The sequence below is a fragment of the Hipposideros armiger genome, unplaced genomic scaffold (genome assembly GCF_001890085.2).
Source record: "Hipposideros armiger isolate ML-2016 unplaced genomic scaffold, ASM189008v1 scaffold_232, whole genome shotgun sequence".
In the NCBI taxonomy this organism is placed as follows: Eukaryota; Metazoa; Chordata; class Mammalia; order Chiroptera; family Hipposideridae; genus Hipposideros; species Hipposideros armiger.
In genome coordinates, this window is record NW_017731582.1 from 2192809 (window position 1) to 2201894 (window position 9086).

At 42.5% G+C, this 9086-nt stretch overlaps 1 protein-coding gene across 1 annotated transcript in view; it reads left to right on the forward strand.

Annotated features, from left to right (window-relative positions):
• The first annotated feature begins 1488 nt into the window (after window positions 1–1488).
• FBXO42 (F-box protein 42) overlaps window positions 1489–9086 on the forward strand; it is a 97010-nt gene continuing 89412 nt past the window's right edge. The window contains exon 1 of the mRNA XM_019654849.1: window positions 1489–1698. The gene's annotated coding sequence lies outside the window, so the exon portion shown is untranslated. The remainder of the gene's footprint in view (window positions 1699–9086) is intronic.

Below are 9086 nucleotides of genomic sequence, written 5' to 3' on the forward strand. Positions count from 1 at the left end.
AGGTGCTCATTAAACACTTGTTGACTGAATGCCCTATTAGTTGTCAAATTCCCAGTTCATTCATTCATTCCTCAAATATTTAGTGAGTTCCTACCATGTGCCAATCTCTATATTAGGTGATAAAGTAGTGAACAAAACAGACAAAAATTCCTGTCTTTTAGCTAGGATTTAGGGTAGAGTGATTCTGTATTTGAACCTGTCCTGACATGATCCAGCAGTTCCAAACCTAACAGGGCATCAGAATCCCTAGGGAGCTTTAGAAAAAGTCTGAGGCGAAGTCTAAGGTGGGCTCTGGAATTTATTTTTACAAGGAGGCTTTTAATAGCTGGTCCAGTGTTTCTAACGGTTAGTTCTTACAGGGTATTTTGGAGGGCGGTGGGATTGGTCACAAGTTCTGTGACAATTTTTAAGCTTGGGTTTTGAATGACATGATTTTAATATTTCCTTTACCATTTGCAATTGCCTAGTTTCTCTTCTGCAGTGACACTTCCTAACTGAAAGACTTGAGTTTCTTAAATCAGTGTTTCTCATGGTGGGATTCCATGAGTGTATTCCCAGAGGTCTGTGCATTATTCAAGTTTGAGGAACACAGATCTAGTGATTTATAGAGTAAGGATGACCCAAGTCTGCTCAATAGCACTTTGCCTTCCCACCTTGAGAGGGGACTTGGGTTCTAATCCAGTCCTGTGATCCAAGAGATATACCAGAAGGTCCATTTTTTTCCAGGGTGGTGGGCTGGCACCTTGAGGTTCTCTCTCTCTCTCTCTCTCTCATTTCCTTAGACCACAAGCTGTCCGGATGGGTTCATGAAGATGCTCACCTACACACCAGTTGCTCCCTTGGAAGGGGGATTTTGCTGCACCCCACTGCCTGGCCTGGTGATAGTGATAGTGGAAAGTACAGGAGCTTGAGAACCAGATATGTCTGAGTTCGAATCCTAACCTGCCTCCTCTCCCTCAAGATGTGTGGCCTTGGGAAAATTATTGATACGTCTCTGTGCCTGTTTTCTCATCTGAAAAATGGAGCTAGTGACGAGTCACATAGTGGTAGCTACAGTTAAGAGAGGCTTCACTTGCACAACCAAGGCACTGAGTTTCCTTCCTTCAGGGGATACCCAAGAGCATTTTGAACCGCCACAGACCTCTGTGCTCATCCGGCCCCCGGAGGTACAAATGCGTTAATTCCTGGCTAAACTTCTATCATGGACTCAAGCCATTGCCCCAGGCACTGTGTAGGAGAGTGAGGGCCGACCTGAGGTCGGCTCTAGAGACTCAAGGAAGGTGGGCGCAGAAGCGCGAGGTTTCTTCACTCCAGCTTCGCTTCCCCTAGCGGCGTTCCATCCTCCTGAGAACCTCCGCCAGGGACCACGCCCCTTCCCCAAAGAGCACCGCCCCCAGGCTTCCCCGCGCGGGTCTGCCGAGCTGACGTGCGCGCGCGCGCGTCCTCCGCGCCGGGCCACGGCGCATGCGCATTCCGCGGTGTCTTCTCCCGGCCAGAGCAGCAGTGGCGGCGGTGGTGGCGGCGTTTGAGTAGAGGAAGATGGCGGCTCCAGGAGGCTCGGGGTCCCGCCAGCTGTGAGGACCCCTGAGTGCGGCAAGCGAGGCCTGAGGCGGAGCGCCTCTGCTCTGGCCCTGTCCCGGCTACCTCACCATTGTCGTCAGTACAGCTAACCCGAGAGTGTGGCGCGGGCTGGGCCAGGTGAGGTCTCTCCCCCTCCTGGGGCCGCGTCAGGGAGCTGGCGCCTCCTGCCCTTTATGCCTCGGGCCCGCAGCGGGCAGTGGGCGCCGCGAGTCCGGCGCAGGCCCTGCCCCCGTGCTGGGGTCGGGGCCGGCTGGCCTGGACACCTTGCTGTCGTCATCCTCGGCCTTCCTGGGTTGGGCAGGGAGGACAGAGTCCCTTTCCAGCCAGCCCTTGGGATGGGAGTGAACCTGGCTCCTCTTCTCAAGCAAGGAGGTTCTCGTCCCCTCACCGGGGCCACGAAAGGGTGTGTGTCCAGGGCAGTGATGGCTGTAGGGATGTTAGGTAATCTTTCACCAGCCCCCGAATCTTTAACGCCGTGCGCGAGAAGCTGGAGTCCAGTGCTTCCAAAACGGGGGCTGCGGCGAGGGGCCAGCATCTCTGAAGATGCAGCTGCAAAGGAAGGATTTTGGAATTGGCCTAAAAAATAAAACACAAGCAGCCTTTCCTACCCTTTAGTTTTTTGAGCGTTCCCCAGCGAAGTGGGAACTGGGAATCTCCTTGGTTGAGACAGCAATCCACGTTGTCGCTGTGGAGGCCTTCTGGTGAGAATCGATTGCAAAAAGAACGGTGGAGGGTGGGAATGAATTTATAAAAGAAGAAAAAAATTGTAAGATCTTGATAGTCTCAGCAGAGTGAGTAACTTCGGTACTTAATGAAGTCCTCGTTCGTTTGAAACCTTTGGATTATTAAGATTCGGAATAGCCGATTGCTTTTGTCTGTGAAATCTCCCAAATTTTATTAGGAAAATAAAAGCTTAATTTCTTAATTTTGCCTTTGGACTTTTCTCTGGTAGGATTCTGATGTTTCTGGATGAAGATTTAGACGGTTCTCATTTGCTGGCGTGGGCCTTGTACTATGCTTGTTGTTCCTTTTAAAGAACTTTTTGTTGTTTAAATGCTAACTTAGAGACTAATCTAGTTTCTCGCAAGAAGGGAATTTGAAGCCTTGTAGTCTTTTTCTTGAGCAATGATGGCTTCAGTTGCATTTGTGCTATGGGAAATAGTAGAGGTGATGGCTTTGGGTTGGACACACCAAATGCCTTTCTTTTGTAACTTAAATTTTTTTTGCTTGTGATTAGGAATAATGACATCATAGGACAAGGAAGATCTGGAAGGAAGTACCATCATTTAGAATTGAGCATTTAAAATTCAGTCTGTAGATTTTACAGTGAATAGTGATGCTCTGTGTCAGATTCCTAACTTTGAGCATATTCATGTGTATAATCTGATTGGGTGTCCTTTCATTTGTATGTGTCATTTTATACTCTGTAACTGTTTGCTTTTGACAAGCCTGGTGTAAATACATTACTCAGTCTACATTGACCAACCGGTGTTTCTACTTCAAAAAGCTTTCAATTGTTAAAACGACAACTGTTTAGTTTAATAGTAGCTAATTCTTTGACCATTTTTTTCCTTTTTTAACGCTATTTCCATGAGATTTGTAGATTTTCTTAGTGCTTTTGCTAATGACATATGTAAACCTGAACCAACAACTCTGTCATAGAAAAGTGGAGAGCCACTCTATATTTCAATTTGCTAATAATAAAGAGTCACAAAATTAATATACAGTAAAACATTTTGTTTCTTGGCATAATGTGTTGCATTGTTGTGCTAAATCATCATTAGGTATTGATGCAACTTGATGACACCCATGACATCATTCACTCTTTAGCGTTTTGCCTTTTGTATTCCTTCCCTTCCCAGAGTCACAGAAAGAACAGGATCAGGAAAAATAGCTTAGGATGCTTCTTCATGTCTGATTTCAAGAAGAGCTTTCGTCCAAAATACTGCTTTATGTGGTTAAAACCCTTCTTTAAAATTCAATGCTTTCTGATTCCTACCTATTATGAAGAGCTAGCACAGAAAATGCTAGCAAAAGCTCTGAGTTTTACAATAATATTGAGATCCCAAGGAGAAGTTATCACAAAGATCAATAAATACATGATTATCTTTGTGATTTCAGAGTTGTGTAGGTCAGTGAATTAACAACTCTTTATAAAACCAGAAACCATTTGCTTAATAATGCTCTTGTTAATGTGGATCGAAAGAGGTAATGTTAGGAAAGTGCTTAGTAAAATAAAAGGAAAATTATGTAAGATTGATTGTTCAGCAATCAATTTTATGAAAACACCTACCTAGGACCCTCTGTGTTGGGCATTTTGGGAATAGGTACTAATGATTCTAAGACCACAGCTTTTGTCTCAAGTTGCCTACAGTCTGGTTGGAGAGCCAGATAAGGAAGCCAGTTAAGTACTGTATATTATAGTCTAGGACGTGCACTGAGTCCAACCAAGAAAGTCAAGAAGGTTTCTTAGTGCCAGGATAGCTTTCCCCAACCTTCCTTATTCTGCAGAGAAATCGGCCTTTTGTGAGTGACTTGCTTTTTATAAAAACTTAAAAAAATTCTGTCATGAGTCTTTTCTCCTTTTATTCATTCACTGTCATGACACTTCCCACACAGTATGCCCCAGTTATGGTTTCTGCATTCTCAAAAATCCAAGTCTTGGGAGAACCTTTCTGCGAGTGAGTCACACATAGACAACTAACACAAACATTGCAGCTGCAATTAAAATATCTGAGATTACTGAGTGTTGTTAACTTGAAAATGATGATGCTTTTGTTTTTGTTCTGTAAACTGGCACAAGAAGTGCCGTATGATTTTTAATTTGATCACATTTTTCATGTTTAGTTGTTAGTTGCTTAGAATGTTGTCAATGAGTGGTTATTAGTACTGTCTCCTTTCTCCCAATATTAAACAAAGTGAGAGGGTCCTTTTCCTTTCTGGGTGAAGCTGACAGCTTAAGCCAGCACTAAGCTATTTTATAGAATCTATATGTATTGAGTTTCCTTAACATCTCTGAACATCTTAACTTCTGAACTCCAGGACAAGTTCCTCATCTTAGTGCTGTGGTAATTTTATAATTAATTTTCATGTTGGTGCCTATATTGCAAAAATTTTATGAGTTTTGGGATTAAGTAGAATCTTTAAGTGGTGCAGTATTAATTGAACACGTACAATGTATGTCTTCACTGAAAAGGAGTGCTTTAAGGTTGTGGTTGACAGAAAAGTGAAGGTGATATGTTTGTTCATTTTCTGTATTATGACAGGTTGTTACATATATTGTAGAAGGATATGACCTACAGACAAGTCATTTAAAAATTTCCCAGTATTAAGTTCATAATACAACTTATTTTAAAAATGGTTTCTTAGGACATTCTTCTAAATGGCTTGTAAAGTTATGACTTAATGGTACTGCTATAGTTTAATTTTGCATTTTCTTACTCATGCACTTATTGGAAAGCAAATTTACCTCGAATTCTGAAATTATTAAGTTTCTACTTTTTAATTTATGAAGTTTTCTCCCAAGTTTTCACTTAATTTTTTCCAGTGTTGCTTTTCTGTGTTTTGCTATCTTGTGGTGCTTTGATATGCACGCGCGCGCACGTGCGCGCACGTGTGTGTGTATAAATCTGATAAATGTATAGCTATTATTTAAAGTAATAGTTACTTGAGAATTTTTATTACTCCGGACAGTAACTTAACTTAGTAACTTGTTTTCTCTACTAGTAATATATAGATTTGAGGTAGTTCACTTAATTTCTATAAAGGCAAACAAGTTTTAGTTTTAGCTAATAATATTCCCTTAGAATATTTAATATTTAGGATACTTTTTATTTCAACTACTCTAGGGAATTCACTAGTATGGGGGACTCTTCCAGATTTGTTTTCTTTATTCTCATTTTAAATCTTTACTTTGCGTTGTTTGGAGAACAAGGAATTTTTTTCCAGAATGAACCTCTTGGTGTATTGTTTGGAGAAAGATTAATGTTAATTATGAATTTATCAATACAGTTTTTATTAAATGTGCCTCTCCCATCTGCTGGTTTTTCAAATGGAAGTCAAAGAAAATGAAATTTATCCTTCTATTTCAGTATTTCTTTTTTACAACTACTCTTGCTATCTCTTGCCCAAAAGGAGCAGTGTTTTGTCGTTTCTTGGGATCAAGCAGAATTGTGTTTGCAGTATGTTCTGCAGGACCACTTTCTTAGCTTTTGGGTTTTTGTTTTTGTTTTTAAGATTTTTATTGGGGAGTTGGGGGGATGGGAACAGTGCTGGGGAATTGGGGGAAGGGGAACAGACAAGTTGCTGTCTTTTTGTTCTTCAGTCTGGTTGTGGAGGACGTTGCTTCACTGGCCCAAGTTGGCACCATCATTGTGCTCTTCCCAGGCGAGGCAGATAGTCGCCGACTTCTGGACGGCCGCTCACTGCGTCTGCTGGCCGCTCACGCTGGCTGCTGGCTACACATGGTAGCCCATGGCAACCCACTGCAGCAGGGGCTGCAGCCTATGCTGTTGCCGGCGACTCACGGCAGCCCAACTCCAGGTTGAGCTGTTGTTCAGCATCTTAGCTGTGGAGGGCAGTGTCACTGGCCCTCATATGTGGGATCCGAACCGGGGCCCTCTGGCATCCCAAGCCAGTTCTTAACCATCGCGCCACTCGGCTGGCCCTGTTTTGTTTTGTTTTGTTTTTAAAGATTTTATTGGGGAATTGGGGGAGGGAACAGTGTTGGGGAATCAGGGAAGGGAAACAGACAAGTTGCTGTCCTTTTGTTTTTCAGTCTAGTTGTGGAGGACGTCACTTCACTGGCCCATGTTGCTATTGTGATCATTGTGCTCTTCCCAGCTGAGGCAGATCGGTTGCTGGCCACTGGACGGCAGCTCACAGCAGCTCACGCTGGCTGCCGGCCACTCACGGTAGCCCACTGCAGCCTACGCTGTCGCCGGCAACTCATGGCAGCCCAGCTCCAGGTTGAGCTGTTGTTCACTATCTTAGCTGTAGAGGGCGCAGCATCACTGGCCCTCATGTGGGATCCAAACCAGCGGCCCTGCTGCTCAGAGCTCTTGCTCCCAACCCAACTCTTAACCAACGAGCCCCTCGGATGGCCCTTCACTTTTGTTTTGAGATACGTAATAACATCTTTCTAAATAGATCCTTTGGTCTAGTCAGGATCAACCAAGCTGCTCTCTTCCTTATTACTGAATCTAAAGTTTTACATTCCTGTGGGTCCTTCAGATTTTGATTTGTCTGTCTTCTTCATCTCTCCCCTCTTTCTGAGTAAATGTAGTTAGTTCTCTATTCCAAAAGTGTGTTTCATAAATCATAATGGGATTTTGGAATATAATTCCCCATAGAGATGCATAATGACAGGTGGGTTAGAATTTCACATTTCATTTAACTTAATGGTAATGAAATCTTGAAGGCATTATGCGAGGTGAAATAAGCTTGTCACAAAAGAAGAACTATTGTGTGAGTACACTTATATGAGGCACCTAGAGTAGACCAGTTCATAGGGACAGAAAGTAGAGTGGCAGTTGCCAGAGGAAAGGAGGGAGTGAGGAGTTAGTGTTTAATGGGCACAGAGTTTCAGTTTAGGGTGATGACGAAGTTCTGGAGCTGGTTGCTGGTGATAGATGCACAACAAGGTAAATGTACTTAATGCCACTGAACTACATACTTAAAAATGGTTAAAATGGCAAATTTTATGTTTTGTATATATTACCACAGTGTAAAAACAGGTAACTTAATGGTTTACTGTGTTCTGTGATCTGGCTTGATAACTATTTATTTTAACATAGTAATTAAGATAGGCTTTGGCCCCAGGTAGACCCAGGCTCGTGCCCTAGTCTGCTACTTTCCTGAGGTATGGACCTTAGCTTCTCTAAGTCTCAGTTTTTTTCGTCTGTAAAATGAGGATAATGATGCCTCTGTTGTGGGACAATTAAATGTGGAAATGCATGTGAACTTCTTCACACATTGCCTAGCAGATAGTAAATGCTCAAATCTTAACCATTATTATTACATGTTTTTATGGAACATTAAAACTGGGACAAGGGGAACTTCCCTCCCCGCTTCCTTCTAGTGTAGTGGCACACCTGTCCTGCAGCAGGAATACACGTTTTCTTTTTGCCCCTGTGCTTCTCTTTCTATCCTTGATTGAAACACTGGGGTTATGTATGGCTTCATTTGACACTACTTCTCTGATGTCGCTTAAATCCATCTAGGTGTGATCTTTCTTTTATACCTATTGGTTTTCCAGGGACTTTATAGAGCATATCCTCAAACTCGGCTGTCCACGTGTTCACAACTGTGGAGTCCATTACTCCATCTCTCTCCTCCCATAAGATAAAACCTTCACCAGCCAAGTTCCCTTCTTAATATTCACATTTCCATAGGTAGAATAATGTTATTCTGGTCTGATAGACTGTAAAACTGGGAATTGTTTTTTTATACACTTTTTTTTTAATCTCTTGTGTCCTGTCACACATGTAGTTCTGTGTTATCTTCCTCAGTATCCCTCAGATTCCCCTGTTCCTTATCATATTTGCTGCCATGACTCTAGACTCATGACTTTTATGAGGTGAAGGCAGACTGAATGAGTGTTACAGTTCTTAGCTGGTCTTGTTGCCAGTGCTCTGTCATTTGCTAGTTGTGTGATCTCAGTCTCCTTCATTTTCAAAATGGAAATTACCATTCCTACCTCATGACATGTGTGTAAAATATTTAACTAAATGCCTAACACATGGCAAGCACTCACTAAACAGTAGCTGCTATTTGAGTTTTTCTTCTTGGTATTCTTTGGAAATGGCTAAGATTGAGGTGACAGTGTTATGACAGACCAGTCTTAAAAGACTACTATCTGAATGTTCCTGATCAAGAACCTGTGGTAACTCATTATTTCCTAGCTCCGCTGCTTATTTTTGAAGCTTTCCATATGGCCTTCATTGTACACTTGCAGCCTTCTTTTCCAAAACACCCATCATGCAAGTCTTTTCTAGCCAGGATAGTTTCACTGCCTCCCATATATATCATGTTCATTTGTACAACTGGGGCATTCATCTTGCTAGGTAGGAGGCATGTTGTTTTTTTCATTTAACTCCACTTTCCAGCCCTGTAAAGTATCTCTACTGTTCAACCATTGTTGACCTTGCACAATTAGGTTCATATCCTAAAATTATTGTGCTAATTAATTCCTGCCAAATAGCTTAAAAGGGATATATCATGCAGTGTAATTCATATGTAATATTTTTCGTGCCTTGTAGGCAGATTTAGTGCTTACATATTAGACACTCAAACATTCATTCTGCATATACAGCAGGTTCTTGACATTTTGTCAAACATCATTTCCTTATAATTTTGATGAGATGCCATAGGAGCTTAACTCTTGTTTGTATCAGGGCCGGCCGAATGGCGCGTTGGTTAAGAGCTGGCTTGGGATGCCAGAGGGCCCCAGTTCGGATCCCACATATGAGGGCCAGTGACACTGCCCTCCACAGCTAAGATGCTGA